The 20,088-nt window shown below is 43.5% G+C and overlaps 1 protein-coding gene across 4 annotated transcripts in view; it reads left to right on the forward strand.

The window, feature by feature from the left end:
- MAPRE3 (microtubule associated protein RP/EB family member 3) overlaps window positions 1-20,088 on the forward strand; it is a 54,773-nt gene that overhangs the window by 14,062 nt on the left and 20,623 nt on the right. The window contains exon 1 of one of the 4 annotated variants that reach the window (XM_058682807.1): window positions 7,347-7,449. The exons of the other annotated variants lie outside the window; for them this stretch is intronic. The gene's annotated coding sequence lies outside the window, so the exon portion shown is untranslated. Of the gene's footprint in view, window positions 1-7,346; window positions 7,450-20,088 lie in introns of those variants that run through there. 4 annotated transcript variants of the gene reach the window in all.

Genomic DNA, 20,088 nt, shown 5'->3' on the forward strand with positions numbered 1-20,088 from the left:
AGGTGGAAATGCGTGGAAAGTCAGGTGCCAGCGTCAACATGGGGAGATGGAAAAGCGGGGGCACTCTGCATTCTTTCCAGGGCTTTCCACTGGGTCTAAACCTCGCCTGGCCATTTTGTAAATGCTGTTTCATTAAAGCCAGGACTGAGCAGGAGTATGGCTCCCTGCCAGTCCCTACCGGGAAGGAACAAACAGCTTGCAGTGCAGGCCTCGAGCCAGGTGGGGTAGGAGCTAACGTGCACTGTTTCGCATGTAGAATTTAATGGGCTCTTTGTAAACACAGCCTCCTGCCGTTGTTCCTTTCTCTTTTCTCCTAGGCAGCCTAGGTGAGAATAATTAGTGCTTGGCCCATAATTACTAAATGAAGAGGAAGACTACACCTGGTAGGCTGCAGTGCACGAAAGAACCTTGAACCTAGAGTTGGAAGACCTGGGCTCAGAGTTATGTGACTTTGAACAAATCACATCTCCTCTTTGATTCGTTTCCTTTTCTGTAAAATGAGAGGTCTTTGTATATGCTGTTCCCTCCCCGACACACTCCCCCCACTCCCCACTCCAGAACATTCTTTCCTGGCCTTTTTGGGCTAACCCTCCTTAACCTCACCTGCCTGGGCCTAAGTATCATTCCCTCAGGAAAGTGTCTCATGACCTCCACCCCAGCTCCATTACAGGTTGGGGCCTCCAAGACAGGACTTTTCAAATTGTGGATCACAGACTTTAATTGGTTGTGAGATCAATTCACTGAGTTATAACCAGCACTTTGTAATGAATAGACCAGAAAATGTCAGAGTGCATAGTTCATAGTAAGAATAAGAATTGTTCGAGGCACCTGGGTAGCTCAGTTGATTCATAAGCGTCCGACTTGGGCTCAGGTCATGATCTCACAGTTCATGAGTCTAAGCCCCGCATGGGGCTCACTGCTGTCAGCACGGAGCCTGCTTCGGATCCTCTGTTCCCTCTCTGCCCCTTCCTTCTGGTTCTCTCTGTCTCAAAATAAATAAACTTTAAAAAAAAGAATAAGAATTGTTTAATTAATGAAGCTTTTGTTTTATTATACATGTCTGTATGTGTATATATGTATTTTGGATTATAATGTAGGATGTATTGGGGCGCCTGGCTGGCTCAGTCGGTTGAGCTTCCGACTTCGGCTCAGGTCACGATCTCGTGGTCCGTGAGTTCGACCCCCGCGTCGGGCTGTGTGCTGACAGCTCGGAGCCTGGAGCCTGCTTCGGATTCTGTGTCTCCCTGTCTCTCTGCCCCTCCCCTGCTCACACTCTGTCTGTCTCTCAATAATACATAAATGTAAAAACAAAACAAAACAAAACAAAACCTGCTTTAATGTAAGATGTATTTTTTACTAAAAGGCTGAAAGCCATTGCTTTCAAAACACTCTAGTCATGTATTTTTCCTCTATAGCACTTAATGTGATTACATAGTTATTTCTGTGATTATTATATTACTGTTTGTCCACTTCACTAGACAACATGCTCCATGAGTCAAGGACCAAGACTGACATACTCATCAGTATCAGACCTAGAAATAGTTGAGGCTCAACAAATAATTGCTGAACGAGTGGCTTTCTGAGGTGTGTTTTGTTGCCATCAGTCCTTAGTTCTGTAGAGTCATTCCTAGGAGTGAGTAAGTAGTGACTGTAATGATAAACTAAAAAGCCTGCACATGCATCCCTAATGGGCAAGAGAACTGGAAAGAGCAGACCTCTGACGTTCATCTCCAGATTGGTAGTGGCACTGGAGACCAAGAGGTCTCAACCCAGCTCCTCTCAGAGGGAACTAGGAAGGAGATACCACTATCGCCACTGTATTTAACAAGGTCTCACTTGAGCAGTGTCAACTTTCCAGTAAGATGGAGACAGAGACATTCAGAGAGCAAGACCCACCACATAATTTTGTACTTACATAAAAAGAAAATTGACTGGTCTAGGGTGGTCTCTCCCAGGGGTGCATTTCTGGCTCTCCCGGGTGTGGGTTACCAGACCCTGACCTAGGAGCCCACCAGGTTCCAAGGGTAAATTCAGAACTCCTTTTCTCCCTGCAGCACCTCCACCCTGCCCACCAACTGATCTACTTCCCAGGGCATCTTTCCAAACCTAGCCAGTCTGACAGCAAATAGACTACGCCTTCCACAACGTAACAAGCCTCTGATTGTAGCCCGGAGAACCTCCTATGGCCAGGAAGGCTCCATCAGCAAGACCCAGCCAGGCACTGCTCTGCCCAGAGCTGTTCTGGGATGTGCTGAAGGTTGTAACTCAAGAAGACTTGTGACTCTTGAGGACATTGGGAACCCACAGATAACACAGGCCCTGTGAGGAGTATTTATCTTTAAAGCTTATCATTAGAACTCAGGTGGCCTTGCCAGCATCTAGCTGTTTTGTGGAAATTATGTTGCTTGCTGCCTGGAACAGATGACCTCTTTGGGGGGTGGGAGGGGACAAGGAAATAGCTAGTTGTTTTAGAGCTCCCAGAACTGTGAAGCATCTTAATTTATACATTGCTTTCAGCTCGGTTTTCTGGAATTGGCAGCCCTTTCTAACTGTCTCTCCAAAGAGGCTGCCTGTCAGCTTCTCTCAGAAGCTTTCCCAGGTATCTGAGCCTCAGTTGGGTTGTTGTAGGCATGAAGTGAGCTGAGAGAAACAACTGGGAAGCCTCGATGACAGTTTGTCCCTGGGCGGCCGTTGCCTCTCCCCTCCGGTCCCTTCCCAATGGCAGGGACTGGGGGTTTGGAAAGGCATTCCTCCAAGACTGCTGGGTCTCCAGCTGTTTCTCTGAAGGACACTTTTAGGAATTTGGGATCGCTTGTCCCACTCTCACCCCTGATTTGTGTCCATGCATTAGCTTTCCCATGAATTAAAAAAATTCTCAGAAATCACTGTTAACTTGCCCATATTTTCAGAGAAGCTTCTAAGAATAATGTGTGTTTAACTAAAAACTTTAGTGTATAGCAATCCTCAAATCTCCTTTTTTGGATAGCAAGTGTAAGTCAAAATTGCCTTTAAAAATATTTTAAAATTAAAACACTACAGAAACACTTTAAGCAGAAATATATATACGTATATGTATATATATGTATATACATATACGTATATATACATATACGTATATATATATATGTATATGTATATATATTTATATAATGGAAGGCACAGAGAAGAGAGAGAGAGAGAGAGAAAATCCCAAGCAGACTTTACGCTGTGAGCACAGAGCCCAACGCAGGGCTCGAACTCACAAACTGTGAGATCATGACCTGAGCCTAAATCAAGAGTCTGACACTTAACCAAGCCATCCAGGTGCCCCTACACGCATATTATTTCTTTTTAAAAACATGACAGCTTATTATTTTTCATATGCAAAAAAATTGGAAAAGATAGAAAAGAGTAAATGAAAACATGAAACCCATTTGTAATTCTACTGCTTGGATAGTAGTGGCAACCATGGGGTGGCTTAGGCGCTGCCCCTCTCCCAGAGCCACCCCAAGGAAACCTACGATCCCAATGCGAATCGGTGCTGGTCCTGCAAGGCAGCTTTAAGACCCACTTCTAGCTCCCTCTTCCCACCAGGCCACCAGCCCTAAGCCCTCCCTACAGAAAACATGTTGCTGTCATTGCCATTGACTACAGTGACCATATCACTGCCTTTTCTTCCAGTTTTTAACTACATTAGAATCCTATCCATTTACAGTTTTTTCCAGCAGTCACTTTTAAATCCCGGTGTAGGACACATGTGGAAAGCACTTCCCATTGCTCCAGATAGCATTGTATTTGGTTTTGTCCCCAGTAGCACTGTTTCCAAGACACTGACATAACATGTTGGGGGACTTTGTTTTGAACTCATTCGTAGAAGACACTTTCACCGTGCTTGTGGAAAAACTGAAACCTATGGACAATGACTTGTTTTAGATCAAAATAAAACTCTCGCGGGGCGCCCGGGTGGCTCAGTCGGTTAGGCGGCCGACTTCGGCTCAGGTCACGATCTTGCGGTCCGTGAGTTCGAGCCCTGCATCGGGCTCTGTGCTGACAGCCTGGAGCCTGTTTCGGATTCTGTGTCTCCCTCTCTCTCTGCCCCTCCCCTGTTCATGCTCTGTCTCTCTCTGTCTCAAAAATAAATTAAAAACGTTAAAAAAAAATTAAAAAAAAAAAAAACTCTCGCGTAGCTCAGCTTACCTACAGGTGTCTCAGTGCCCAATATCACTGGTCGAACTGCCTATTTTTGCTGAAATTTGTGTAAAGAAATAGAAGGGACATCCTAAATTCTTCCTTCCCTAGCCTGGGTATCAGCTGCTTAGTACCATTTAGATACATGTGCTTCAGCCCTGAGACAGATTGTTAAAAGCCATGTGCCATTGAAACTTTTTTCCTCCCTTTGGGGAAGGATCTTGGCCTTTCCCCAAAGTAAGTCAGAATCCCACCTGGGCCATCTTGCTAGGTCTTGACATGGTTCACAATGTTCTCGTTCTCGATTCTCTTCCATGCATCTCATTTCACCATGTGCAAACACAGCCAGGCAGAGTTCTGACAGTGTGGGTCTGAGTGGGTGAGGCCATTCTCACAGAAGGAACCCAGCAGAAGTAGGTTCCAGAGACCCACTCCACCAGCTCAGGTTTGGCCCATACCAGTGCCAAGACCACCAGGCAATCACCATAACCTGGAGAAACCTCCACAAGTGAGAGCAAAGAGGGGCTCTGCAGCTTAGAGTACAGCTGAGGACAGACTAGGTCAGTCTGTGGAGTAGGTTCCTCTAGCTGCTGCAACAAATTTCCATGAGCTTTGTGGCTTAGAACAACTTAAATCTGTTTTACAGTTCTGGAAGTCAGAAGTCCAAAATAGTGGGCGGAATGCTAGCTCCCCAAAAGTCCTCCCTAGAACCTATGAATGTTACCTTATATGATGAAAGAATGAATTTTACCTTCTTAAAAAATGTTTATTTATTTATCGAGGGAAGGGTAGAGAGAGAGGGAGAGAGGGAATCCCAAGCAGGCTCCATGCTGTCAGCACAGAGCCCCATGTGGGGCTCAATCCCATGAACCATGAGATCATGATCTGAGCCAAAATCAAGAGTTGGATGCTTAACTGACTGAGCCACTGAGATGCCCTGAAAGAATGAATGTTACTTCCTATGAGGAAGGGTGTGGTTTCGGATCTTGAGAGGAGGAGTTTATCCTGGATTTCCTGGGTGGGCCCTAAATGCAATCACATGTATCCTTGTAAGAGGAAGGCAGAAGTTTTGAGAGAGAAGAGGAGACAGGGTGACCAGAGGCAGAGATAGAGTGATGTGGTCACAAGCCAAGGAATGCCTGGAGCCACCAAAACCTAGAAGAGGCAAAAACAGGTTTCCCCAAGAGCCTTTGGAGGGAGAACAACCTTGCTGACACCTTGATTTTGTACTTCTGGCCTCCAGAACAGTGAGAGAATTACCACAGTGTGGTAATTTGTTACAGCAGCCAGACGAAATTACTATAGAGGGTTAAGATCATGGTGCTGACTTTTGGGATGAGCACCGGGTGTTGTATGGAATCCAATTTGACAATAAATTTCATGCTTAAAAAAACTGAAAGAAAAAAAGATCATGGTGCTGACAAGGCTCTGTTCCTTCTGGAGGCTCTATGAGACAATTCATTTCCTTGCCTTTTCCAGCTTCTAGAACTGCCCGCCTGCACTCCTTGGCTTGGGGCCCTGCATCCCTCCGGCCTCAGCTGCCATCATCACATCTTCTCTCGACCCCACCCACTCGCCTCTTATAAAGACCCTTGTGATTACATTAGGCTCACCTATATTCCAAAATGATCTTCCCATCATAAAATCCTTAACTTAATTACATCTGCAAAGCCCTTTTGCCATTTAAGGTAACCTCTTCCCAGGTTCCAGGGATTAGGACATGGACACATTTGAGGGCCTACCACCATCTATATAATCCTAAAGGGTGTGAATAGGAATGGTGGGTCTGTTCACCACATCCCTATGTGTTCAAATTAGATGAACTTATTCACGTAAGAAAGAAAATATCAAAGGAAGACTTTCTTGAACAGAGGCAGGAAACATGGAATGCATTGCCCCCACAGGTTCTTTTAGGCAGAAATTGTAGAAGGGCTGAGGTCAGCTGTGGTAAAAAGAAGGGGGTATGGATGTGAGCTAGGCAAAGTGAAGTTCTCCCTTTAAGCTTTCAAGGTGACAGTGTGTGTGTCGGCGGCGGGGAGTCTTCCACAGCACTCACCTTTGGTGCTTATCGGGCAGACTCAGCTAAGTGGGTCTGTAGGGCATTTCCTGCAGCCATCGGTCATAAAGCCGGTGCCTGTGGAGACACAGCATCCTGAAGATGAGCCAAAGGATGAGTCACAAGAAGCGTACATGGTACTGGGATTAGAGGTCATTGTAATGGGAGACCTACAGAGAATGTGAGAAAATGTATGAGAAATGTATGGGTCTATCGTAAAAGACGGAAGTGTTTCGTGCAGAGTGTTGGTCAGAAGGGAGAGTAAGGAGCTGAGGAGCCACCATTTGGAACAGGTTTCCATCTAGAAGCAAGAATTGAGGAGAGACCGGTCCAGTAATAGTTACTCTTGAAGGCAGGTGGAGTGACTTGAGGCAGTTTGAATCCTCATCTAGACCATCAGAAGCAGTTTCATTCTGCTTCTGCCTGTCTCTCTAGCTCTGAGAAATAATACTTTCTCCCTCAGAAGTAAGTAAAACTTCCTACTTGGAAAAGGATGAGAAGACATTAATTATTAACGTTTATTTTCATACTTACGGATGAAAGGCATGCCAACTTCAAAGAAGTAGAGTTGGGAGTGGGGAAGATAATTAATTCACAGCATTACAGTGATCTACTAGAAAACACTTGTGACCATTTTGAAAGTTTTTCATGGCTGAACATAAAGTTGGAGAATTTTTCAAAGAAATCTGACAACCAGAGAAGAGTCTTAAGACAGCAATGTTTGTGTCCCTAACCACTCAAACTCATTTCTAGGACAAGGCATCAGAAGCGTCCTGCATGCTTGCAAGACACGACGAGGAGTTATGGCAAATGCCTCGGAACCTTGCCAGATAATTAACGACTTAATTCTGCCTTAGCTCCTCTTTTTATAACACAGAGGTCTGAGACTCCAATTAATGAATTGCACTTTAAAAAGCAGCAGCCTGCTGGATACTTGCTCTAGTTTAGAGCATAAGGTACAAGGTACGGGACGAAAAGAGCCCATCATCCTGGGGCATCTCTCTGTAGTCAATCCTGGCAGGGGGGCCACCTGGGGGCTGGGTTCTAAGGACTGAGGCCATTGTTACATAGTGTGTCTCTTGGCCGACTGGGCTGAGCAGCCACAGCGATGGGCGCCAGTGTCTTTCTTGGGCCCAGCATCCTGACTTGATGGAAAGGGAGGCTTCTCCTGGACAGTTCTTTAATACAAGGACTTGCAGTGTTTCAGCATTCTGGAATGGTGTGAGGTAATATCTGCCCTAGTCTCTAGCTCTTTTTTTTTTTCATTTGCATACGTGATCTTCAAGAAAGAACACTGTGTACATTTGGCTTCTTTTTAAATGTTGGCAAAAGAAACCAATTAGCTAAAGTGATCATTAATAGCTGTGACCCTCCATTGAAATATTTTTCAGCATCCATATAGGAAGTCAGCGTATTTCTTCGTATTTGTTTCTGAAGTTGCTTTACCCCATCACAACATTCTAGAATCCAACCAGAAAGGAGACTGAAGCTTTTTGGAAATGAGGGGAGCCTGCAGTATAAGATTCATGCTTTCCCATGACTCAGCTTAATGCTGGTCAGGCCACTGACTGGTTCACAGTGACAGCAGCAGTTCTGCCCCAGAGCTGGTAAATGGGAAAATCTTGCCCATATTCCCTAGAGCAGGGTGGTCTCTAGTGTTGTCCTGCCACAGACTCGTGAGGAAAGCCTGTGAAAAATGCAGACTTCTGAGACCCAGACCATATTTGTCTCTCTCAGGGCACAGGCTCAGGATTCTGCATTAATAATGGAGCACCAGTCAGATGATTCTTGTGCACGGTAAAATTGGAGAGCCTCTGCTCTGGACAGTTTTCCTTCTTGAGGTATTGGGGTGGGGGGAACGTTGGTTTGCAGGGCTTCATTCAAAGCCAAATGTGACCCTGGCTACGCCTTAGCAGAAGAATAACCCTGCTCTTCTTTTTGTATCCCCTTGGATCTAGAGAAGAGTTGTGGCCTAGCTCGGCACCTTATGTACTGTGAAATCCCAGGTTTATTATTCATTCTTCCTGTGAGCCAGGCAGACAGCTTCACCTCCTTAACTGTTTTTATAAACAGCTCTATAATTACAGCATCCTTATCTCCCAAATTGACACAGAAGTGAAGCCTTGAGATGCAACTCTCTTTGTCTTTTTCATTATTTGATGGCATTCTAAAGCTTTTCTTGACACCCTTAGAAGAAAAGTCTACATGGAGTTTCTTTTTTTTTTTTTTAAGTTTGTTTATTTTGAGAGAGAGAGAGCGCACTCAGAGGAGGGGCAGAGAGATAGGAGAGAGATTTCCAAGCAAGCGCCACACTGTCAGTGCAGAGCCTGATGCAGGGCTTGATCTCACGAAGCATGAGATCATGATCTGAGCTGAAATCAAGAGTCAGACGCTTAACTGACAGAGTCACCCAGGCTAGAAATGCTATGTGGAATTTCTGATGACTGTTTTGTAGACCATCAAGAAACATCCACTAAGCTCCAGAGGCCCTGAGCAGCCTTTGTTTTGTTGTGGTCAAGGAAAGAAATGACTTTTCTCTGCTGTGAGCTGGGCCCTATGCAGGATGCTTTCCATACTTTGCCTCAGTTAATGAGAAAAGTGATACAGGGTTCACATAATTCAAGGGAAAGGACAATAGTGTCATGAATGGAATGAGAGACAGGCTTGAATTCTGTTCTCAGCTTCAATTTTGACTCAACATGATAGGAGTCCCCCAGTGCTTCTGTTTATCCTTCTATAAAATGAGGTTATTACCAGTTTCCATTGCTTAATCATGAGGTTAGCATTGGGAATACTTTGAACTTCTCAAATGAAAGACAATATAAAATTACAAAGTGAAGAGTTGGTGGGGAGAGGATGCTAGAAGGCTAAGAATGAGATGACTAAGTGAGAGAACAACATAAGGGTGTCAGGGCTTTCCTTTTTTTTTTTTCCTTTTTATATTATTTTATTTTTTTATTAAAAAAATTTTTTAACGTTTATTATTGAGACACAGAGAGACAGAGCATGAACAGGGGAGGGGCAGAGAGGGGGAGACACAGAATCTGAAGCAGGCTCCAGGCTCTGAGCTGTCAGCACAGAGCCCGACGTGGGGCTCAAACTCACAAACCACAAGATCATGACCTAAGCCAAAGTTGGATGCCCAACCCACTGAGCTACCATGCAGCCCCCCTTTTTTTTCCTTTTTAAAATGTTTTTACTTATTTTTTTGAGAGAGATAGAGTGAGTGGGGGAGGGGCAGAGAGAAAGAGGGGATAGAGAATCTCAAGCAGGTTCCACATTGTCAGCACAGAGCCCAATGAGGGGCTCAAACTCATGAACCATGAGATCATGACCTGAGCTGAAACCAAGAGTCAGACACTTAACCTACTGAGCCCCCCAGGCACCCCAGGTGTCAGGACTTTCTACTCCATTATCATGGGGACTTTCTGGCCTCCAGTTACCTTCCTTGCCTTATGAAGGAGGAGGGGAATACACCCTCATAGAAGGAAAGGCAGTCTAGTGTAGTGGTGAAGAGCAAAGACTTTGGGGGACATCAGCCTATTGAATCAGAATCTCAAGGTAGGGGATGGGACAGCTGCAATTTTTAAAAATTCCCAGGGTGATTCTGATGCACACCAAAGTCTGAGGAACAGCATGTCTTCACCAGACCACTGGTGGTCCCCAAAGAGATTGTGTACTTCCACACCTCTCTTACATGCTCAGGCTGTCCACACTCCCTGAACCACCTTTCATACATCGCAAGCATTATCTCTTGGCTTTGCTTTTTACTAAATGAACTCCAGCTCCTCCTTCAAGGCCCAGATCACAAATCACCTTTTGCTCAAAACTTTCCCTAACCTTTTCAGAGAAATTAACTATTCCTGAATACAAAAGAATATGTAATCATCAAGGAGAATGTGGTGAATCTCTATATACTGCATAGAAAAGTAACTACGATATTTTTAGAGGAAAAAAGTCACAAGGTTTTATTGTTTTTCTTTAAACAATGGAATAAATATGTGTATATGTTTTGAATACATATATTAAAAGGTCTGAAGAATATATGTACCTGATAGCAGTAAACTTTACTTTTTAATTTTATACCCATCTGTGTTATTTGAATACTGCTTTTGTAATTTTTCAAACTTAATAACAATTAAAGTAGTCACCAAGAGAGGAATTGCTCCAATAATTACCAGGGAGGAATTGATTGATGTTATAGCTCTCGTATATGATGTTGTCATTGGTATGTCTGTCTCCACAGTTCATCTATGAGCTCCTTGATAGCAGGGGACTCATCCTGTTCATCTGCCTATCACCTGTGCCCAGCGCTGTCCTTGACACTCAGTGGGTGCACAGTGCATAGTTACCAGATTTAAGAGATCTAAAACAGAGTCTGGGGAGGCTTAGTTAATCAACCCCAGGGACAATCAGGTCTGCCGCTGAGGCTCAGCCTACCCATCAGTTGGCATGTCTAGTCCTAGAAGAAGGACAGTAGCAAAAAGAAAGTGATTGTGGTGGCTGGACCAATACTGCCTACAGCCTTGATCACTATAAACATAAAGAGCTTGACAGTGGTGGTAGGGAGAAGAAGACTTTGGAGATTGTAATTGGCTACAAAAGGTCTGTGGGTCACTGCCATTCGCTTTATTAAAAGTCACTGCTCCATAGTTATGATCCATGTCTGCTTGCTTGAAAGTAACTCCTACTGTTTTTGAAAACAGAATAAAACTCCTCATTCACTTTGTAGAACCCTACAGAAGTAAAATAAATGGGTTAATTTTTACACATTGTCCATAGTATCTCCTTTCTATCCCTAATCCCTCCAGAATCCTGCAATCAGGATTACCTAAACAATCTCTCTGAGAGGCCCTGGCAACCTCTAGGCATCTACTCCCTGTCTTACATATCTGGATCAGACTCTCAAACTCTAAATTAGGCCAAATGTAAACAGGTAACAACTCTCTGTATTTTCTCCAATCCTATAAAATTAGTGGCATTCCTCCCCTCCTTCCCTCATTGAAACTACTCACTCTCATAAATCATGTTCGACTTTAACCTTGGCCTTCTTAGGCCACACATGTGAGAATTGGTTCCCTGTCCTTCACTACCACCACCCCACACACACTCTTCCTTTGTGCCAACTTCCAATGAGAAACTGGATATGTATAAATATTGAATCTCATGATTTGGGGAAATCATAAACCTATTCCTCCTATAATTAAGGGAGAAGAATAACGGAGATATGTTTGTATTTATTATGTTTACATCTAAAAGCTGTATAAATTTCCTTTTTAACCAAAAATGTGATTTTAAAGTCATAAGGGAAGCAGGACACTCATTCTCACCAAGTAATGTTGTCAGATAGTTTTTTAAATTTTTTAAATTAAAAAAAATTGTAATGTTTATTTTTGAGAGAGAGAGAGAGAGAGACAGCCTGTGAGTGGGCGAAGGGCAGAAAGAGAGGGAGACACAGAATCCCCAGCAGGCTCCAGGCTCTGAGCTGTCAGTACAGGACCCGATAATGGTGCTGAAACCCACAAACTACCATATCATGACCTGCCAAATTCAGATGCTTAGCCACCCAGGCACCCCCAGATATTTTGTTTTTTACATACTGACCTATTCTATGAGTTGGAGATGGGTTATTTAAGGGGAAGAGAAGACAGGTCATTCAACAAACATCAAGCACCTACTTTGGACCATGCTTTGGAATTAAAAATACAAATATGAGACACTGCCTCTGCCCCCAAGTTCACGTTAATACATTCTGCTATAATTACTTGGTGCATGTGGGTATGACTTCCTGTCTAGTGAAATGGCCAAGTTAGGGACCAGCTGCTGAGCCCTCTGCTCCCTTCTCAGCCTTACCAACTCTGTTTGCTGGATTCAGGAGATAGAGCAGTTCTGGCACTTTATCCTACTACTCTAGGCCCAGCTTGGTCCTGGCCACTGGTCAGGTCCAAACGTTAATGTCTGGGAGGAAAGCCAGGACTGTAATGGACAAATTGAGAATCATGCTCTCCTGGGTAGAGGGTGGGCTTCTCCCACAAGACACAGACTTATTGGGAATATTGACTTTAGGAATGCTCCCAGGATACCCCCAGGATTTGGCTGGAGCCCTAAACTTTGTGAATGGGAGCTGTCCAACATTTCAGCATACTTTTGCATCTGCATACTTTGAAAAATATATAATGATCCGTCAGTTTGACTGTTTTATTGTGTGCCATGTTCTAAGAGAATTTACACAGTTCAGGACCTAGCATCTCAGGTCTTTAGTTTTGTTTAAGATTTTATTTTTAAGTAATCTCTACACCCAACATGAGGCTCAAACTTAAAACCCTAAGATCAAAAGTCTCACACTCTACCAACTGAGCCAGCCAGGCACCCCTCTCAGGTCTTTAGATCTGATACCTTAATGTTCAGTTCTCCTTAAAGTCACTGAGACCTGAAAAAAACCTGACTTATTTGTTTAGGCACACTGGTACCAGAAAGCAAATTTAATATAGAAAAGGATGTACTTCTTTCCTATGTCATGGTGACTTGACAATCAGAAAGGTAATCAGAGCTTGCTTTGCTCTGTCCTAGTGACCAGAATACCAATGTCAACTAAACAGAGTGCCACTTCATTGGACAGTGTTAAAATCGTACTAACATAGTTTTACTTTCCAGCTATTATTTTTTCTAGATTCCATAATAACCAACCCTGATGTTTATAATTGCCTTTACAACCAGATTCTACAGCATGCTGTATGACAGTTTTTACAATTTTATATTTTATTCTGCATTGATAAAAGTACTGCCTGGTGACATCTAGGGAAACATAGGGAGAGATATTAATCTTTTTACAGTATCTCCAAGTCACATTATTCCTCTTGAAAGGGATTCTGTCTACAGCATGTAAATACTTGTTAGCAAGGATCAGCAGCCATTTTCTGCAAGGGCCAAATAGTATTTTACATTTTGCAAGCCATACAGTCTCAGTCAAAATTACTCAACTCTGACATTGTAATGTGAAAGCAGTCTTAGATAATAATAGGTGAATGATTATGGCCATATCCCAGTAAAACTTTACTTACAAAGAAAGAGGGGGCTCTAATTCATAATTGCTGACCTCTGCTTATTAGTCATAATCAGAGAAGGGATCTTTCTTGTCCTTTCTTGACTTTGCTTTGGTCCTCTTTTATCATAAATATTAATATGATGGTTAAGTCTTCAAAAGTGGTTTTCACTCTCCCCTAAAAGAACAGGAATCCTTTGAGAAATGGCTTCTTTTAAGATGGAGGCAAGGAAAGTACAAGTTGAGCCTGGAACATCTTGTTCCACCAGAAAGTAAGGAACTTTTCCAAGAATGATGGGAATGTGTCAAAAGGACATGGGAAGGGGCTCCAATGGCCAATACCAGGACAATTTGAGCATAAAAACAAATGATAGTAACATATTATAACCCGTAAAATAATCTATGAGTTTATACTGATTTAAAGAGGTAAGTAAAAAAATAATAATAATAATAATAATAATAATAATAATAATGGGATAGGAAGGGAAAGCTCTTCCTTTTTTAAAAAAATTTTTTAGGGGCGCCTGGGTGGCGCAGTCGGTTAAGCGTCCGACTTCAGCCAGGTCACGATCTCGCGGTCCGTGAGTTCGAGCCCCGCATCGGGCTCTGGGCTGATGGCTCGGAGCCTGGAGCCTGTTTCTGATTCTGTGTCTCCCTCTCTCTCTGCCCCTCCCCCGTTCATGCTCTGTCTCTCTCTGTCCCAAAAATAAATAATAAAAAAAAAAATAAAAAAAAAATTTTTTTTAAATGTTTATTTATTTTTAAGAGAGAGGGAGACAGAAAAAGTGTGAGCAGGGGAGGAGCAGAGAGAGGGAAACACAGAACCCGAAGCAGGCTCTGAGCTGTCAGCACAGAGCCCCACGCAGGGCTCAAACTTACAAACTGTGAGATCATGACCCAAGCTGAAATCAGATGCTCAACCAACTGAGCCACCCAGGCACCCCAGGAAAGCTCTTCCTTAATGATAGGGTTAGGAGGAAAAACTGTTTCTCAAATGTGGGAGAGCAATCAGAACCACTTGGGGAGCTTTTCCACATACCTGAGCCTTTTTTTAGAGGGCTGTGTGTGTGTGTGTGTGTGTGTGTGTGTGTGTTTAGAAAAGCTCTCCCCGATAACACTGCTCAGCCTTCTCTGTTTAGGGACAACTGATATGTGGGCTTAGCCCACAATTCTTCTTCCATTGAAGACAATGAAAAGACAGCAAATGGGAGTGTTGTTTCTTGAGACTGCTTGGCCCAATCATGCCTGCTTCTTACCTCTATTCCTTCTGTTATCCTTGTCAGTGTATTTGGTCCTCTTGGAACCTGGTGGGTCCAAACGGAGGAGCTCCTGCCTCTAGGGTCCTTGGGCAGCCATAGGAAACAGACAGGTACTTCCTTGGGGCGCTTGGGTAGCTCAGCTTGTTAAGCGTCCAACTTTGGCTCAAGTCATGATCTCAGTTTGTGAGTTCAAGCCCCACATTGGGCTCTGTGCTGACAGCTCAGAGCCTGGAGCCTGCTTCGGATTCTGTGTCTCCCTCTCTCTCTGCCCCACCCCAACTTGCACTCTGTCTCTCTGTCTCTCAAAAATGAATAAATGTTAAATAAACAAATAAATAAATAATAAATAAATAATGAATAAATAAATAAATGACAAGCATTTCCTTAACTAGCAGAGACTGCCTCTTCCAATGTTTCCTTTTTAAGCTGTTAAAAGGAATAGCAAAATACCTGGAGAAAAGTAGCTAATGAAGAATTAATTCTTTCCTAGGGAATTTTTAGGAGATAAAAGACAGTCCTCTTAACAGACAAATTAAAGTCAAGTCACAAAGTGAACGTTTAAAATATTTTTCTTCTATTTTGAACAAGTATAGATATGTGAGACCAAAGATATTTAATACATGTTATATGATCCGTGACTTCAAGGGGTGTATCTGTTTAGGAATATGTTGGGAAAAAATTAAATGAAAACCTAAAGGATTGGTAACTTAAATATTTTGTGGCAAGCTACATATGTACTCAATCACCAAATGAACTATGTAAACTCATAAAATTTATTAAATATGGAGGAGTAAGAGATTGCCAATAGCTAGAGAGGGCAGACAGGACAGAGTAATAGAATCCGCATCTGTTGAAGGGACCTTAAGAGGTCACCTAAAAATAAAAGCTCACCTAGTTCAGCTCAGCCTGCCACCTGGTTCTTGACCCTACTAGAACATCCCACATGGTGTCATCCAGCTTAAAACCCGGCCATGATAGGACCTCACCCCTTCCTGGGATAGGCTTGTTGCATTTAACTAGCCCTGTTGGGAAAGTTTTTCTTCAGTGGGTCAAAATCTGTCTTTCTATACCTTTAAACCTTGATCAGTTTTACCCCTTGTGACCACAGAGAAGAAATCTAATCTTTACTCTTCCCCTCATAGCCCTTCAAGTAATTAAAGACAGTTCTCTGGTCACTCCAAGTTTTTCTTCCATCTCTAAGCTAAACCCTCAGTTTCTCCAGCAGATCCTCACAAAACCTAATATGAGTATATTTGCTACATTCACCATCACAGTCACTTTGTTATTCTAAAAATAGGCTGCCCATGAACTGGTATTCCATGAATTCAGTATTCCAGGGGAGAAGGGGGAACATTATCCTAGAAAGATCTTATAATCACTTATCTGGCTTCAAACCAGTTCTAACCAGCTGTTACTTTGGGCAAGTTACTTAAACTCTCTGAGCCCCAGTTCTGTTCTGCTGAGAACATACCATGAGCTGGGCACCATACTAGACATTAGGGATGCAAGGACTTAATGCCAGCCCTCAAGAAGCTCATAGTGAAGTGGAAGAAATAATTATGGTAAGTACTGTCTGCATTAGACGTAGGCCCACACAGTATTACCGAAATACCTAGAAGGCCAGCCTAACCCAGCCCAGTAGAAAGAAGTAGGAATCAGGGCCAACTTTCCAGGTGAGTTGACACTTGACATGAATCTTGAGATTAGGTGGGCATTTACCAGGTGAAGATCAATGGCAAGGAAGAAAAGCATGAACAAAAGGCTCCCAAGTTTGTCTCAGTTGGTACGGTGTCTTACAGCTGGAACATGGCGTAGTGAGAAGGGCGAGAGGTGATGGGAGGCAAAGCTGGAAAGGCAGGCAGGTGCCAGTCACAGGGAGTTCAGTGAGGCGCAATGAGAAGACGCTGGGAAGACATTGAGTCAGGGGTTACTTTAACGGTGGTCTGCAAAGAAGTAGACATGAAGCCTGTAAAATGGAGCTGATGATGCCTTCAGCCCATTAGTACCTCCCCACGTTGTAAGGAGCAGATGAGATAAATAAAACGCACAGGGGGTCAGGCGCATGCCAAGGGCTCAGTCAGTGCGGTCCCTTCCCCGGCTTCTGTCAGTTCCATCACAAAGACAACTCCCGTCAAGCCCGTATCCATTTAAAAGGCTTCTGTATTTTTGCACACTCTGTTGCAAACCCTTATGTCATCGGCCTAATCTCTTCCTTCCATTTGGTTTTTCAGATCCAAGTTCAGAACCTCATCTGAATCTCGTTTGAGTGGTTTAGCCTCTTGCCATAGCCTGTCACAGCAGTTTGGGATCCTGACACTGTCAGCCAGTGCTCCTGGGAATGGTGGGGGGTAGAAGCATCACCTTAAAAGGAGTAGGGCATTCAGGAACAAGTAAGGGCAGGGTGGGAGTCAATATCAGGACCGGAAGAAGGAGAACAACAGTCTGAAGCTGAGGGTTTAAAGGGTGGAGAAGTCAAAGAGAAGAATGCGGGGGGAGGGGTTGGGTGGTATGGAGTGAAATTGTGCACACCAGGCCAAGACGTTTGGTCTTTATCCGAAAGATAGACATAAAAGGCCACCGGAGCTTTGCAGGGGTTTGATGAAAGCAGTGTTTTGGGGAAGTTTGTCTTGCAGTGAGGGGCCACAAAGTTGAAAGGAGACTAGAGGAGGAATACTGTTGGTCACAGAATGACAACAATCTGGACAAGGATGGAGTCAGTGAGAATGGTTGGGACGAGCTGGGTGAGAAAAAGCAATGATTTAACAACTTGGCCAAAGCAGGAGGGATAAGATTGGTTCCCACGACATGCACTTTCAATGCAGCATTTCAGGGATCCTCACAGACTTTTTAAAAACATTTCAGTGGTGGGGCACCTGGTTGGCTCAGTCAGTTAAGCATCCAATTCTTGATTTCAGCTCAGGTCATGATCTCAGTTTGTGGGATCAAGCCCTGCATCAGGCTCTGCACTGATAGCGTGGAGCCTGCTTGGGATTCTCTCTCTCCCCCTTTCTCTCTGCCCCTGCCCTGCTCACTTGCTCTGTCTCAAAACAAATAAACTTAAAACAGAATAAAGTGTCTCAGTGGATAATACAGATTTAAAATATAATTTAGTTCTAATATTTTGCCATTAAAAAAACACTTTTTCTAAATTACCATTATCAATGTTCCCATTCCCCAGTATTTTTAAACTGCAGTTTGGAAGAAAAAAATCATTTTCCAACTTACTAATCTTTCTGCCAGTTCTCAGTTATTGGCTCATAAAAATAAAGATTCCATAAGACCTTAATTTTTAAGATGCAGATAACACATCTCCACTCATTTTGTGGATGGCTGATTTTACACCTAAATGAGTGTCTCTGTGTCATATTGTGCTTTATCCAGATAACAAAACAATAGAAGTGTAGTTCGCAGTATCGGGCAAACAAACATTCGCCAGGAGTGTACTTTGAGTCAGGTGTTATGAAAGGTTGTCGGGAGTATAAAGGCATGGTCGCTGCTCACGGACCACACTGGTGAGCAAAGACGAGAGGCCTGTGAACGGATAAGTACAGTGCAAGGTCACGTGAAATGTGATTAAAGTACAGATACAGGGCTGCGGAGGCCCCGCATGTCCTTGTTATGCCGTGGCCGGAGGAGGCAGGAGGAAGAATGAAAAAGGAAAGACGGAAGAAGATTAAGAAGAGTGAAAGATTTTTAAACAGGGAGAGAAAAGAAGGAAGAACAAAGTATAAAGTACAAAGAAAAATACCTTGCCCTTTGTGACACTTTGTAACGTATAAAGTCCTTTCAGATAGGTTATCTCATTTGATTCTGCCAAGAAGCTTATGAGAAAGCAAAAAATGTGAGACAGAGGGGAGGCGATGGGAAGGGAGGCCCACAGTGAAGAGGAGAGAGGAGCTAGGGAGAGCTCGGAGGCCCTCACGGCCTCTTCTGGCCATCCTGGAGGATAGCAGCCTGCTGCTGGGACCAGGTCTCGGCCGCCCGGTGACAAGCTGGTGCGGACCTCTTATCACCAGACAGACTAGCAAGGAAGGGCTCGAACCACCACTTCAAAGAAGTCGGAACCACCCAGACAAAAAGCAAGAGAAGCCTTTAAGTGGTTATTTTGGCAGCTATTATCAATGACTTCTTGCTGGCTGACTGACCACAAGCTTCCTTCCATACTTCTCTGCCCTGTTTTTTAAAAATATGTTTATTGAATTTTTTTCTTGTCACAAAAGTTACACGTGTTCAATGTAAAAAATTTAGAAAATCCAGGTAAACCTGAAGAAGAAAATAAAAATCCCCTATAACCCTGCCGTCAGATAGAACCACAATTATTATTTTAGAACATATCTTCACATTATTCTTCTGTGCCTATTGGAATATTTCTGCTCTGTAATACCTTCCCTTCGCTTCATATATTGTAAACGTCTTTCCACGTCTTTATCAGTCGGGATTGTGTTTTGATACAAATAACAATAAACTCTAAGGACAACTAGCAGTGTTAGTTAATAGCAAACCCCAATCTAAACTAAGCATGGCTTCAACAAATAATAGGGGCATTTTTCTCACGTGGCAGGAGTCTGAAAGTAGGAGGTACAAGCCGGTACCACAGCTCACGACACCGTGAAGGACGTTACAGCCCCTTAGCCAGTTGGGTGTTAACCTCATGTCTCAGACGGCTCTTCGCTATAAGAGAAGCTGTGAAAAAAGTATTTCGTCTTTCTGACCCCTCTAGCGGAGACAGGCAAGGGAGAAGGGTGCTGGGAATGGGCGCTGAGCCAGCGCTGTCTTAAGCAGCTGTAGTTTAGATGTACCATGATTTATTTAACTGTTCGTTATTGTTCATCGTTTTAGTTGTTCCCGGTTTTTCATTATTATAGATATGCTTACGTCTAAAGTTTTACACATACTCACAATTACTGCTCTAGTACAAAATTCCTAGAAATAGAAATAAGGTCAGAGAATATAGAAAATGTAAAGGCTTTTAATGTCTTTTTTTTTTTTTTTAACCAAATTGCCATCCAGAAGGACTGTGCTAAATTACACTCTGACCAACCACGTTTAAAAGAGCACATTTCCCCGGACTCTCAATAAAAGGTTTTTGTTTGTTGGTTTGTTCATCAGTAAGCTATTATCCTATGACTATTTAACAGATTTAACTTTGAGCTAGCGTGGACCAGATTCTAAAGTGCTCAGCAGCCTCTGGGAACCCAGAGCAGGGATGCTGAGAGCTTCAACCAGCCCCCACCCTTCTCCAGTGCTGCCTGGAGGTAGGGGTTTGCAGGGTGGCCTGTGCTCCCAGGCACAGGTGTGGGTCCTCATCTTGGCAGGCACCGCAAAGGACTCGTGAGGTCCCTGGTGAGCATAGACCTCACTCATCTGTCCTTTTTTTGGGAAGTTCTTTCTGCCACCATGAAGCCATCGTCTGTTGCCATGTTAGTCTTAACTCAGGGCTAGCCTGGCTTATTTGGAATTGAGGTGCACCCAGTATCTGGCCTCTTTCGAAACAGCCCTCCCTGTATCTTCACACATCACTCTTCCCTGAGGTACCTCAAGTAGGGTAGCCTCACAGGCCTACC

Source organism: Neofelis nebulosa, chromosome 9 (genome assembly GCF_028018385.1).
Source record: "Neofelis nebulosa isolate mNeoNeb1 chromosome 9, mNeoNeb1.pri, whole genome shotgun sequence".
NCBI classification, from domain to species: domain Eukaryota; kingdom Metazoa; phylum Chordata; class Mammalia; order Carnivora; family Felidae; genus Neofelis; species Neofelis nebulosa.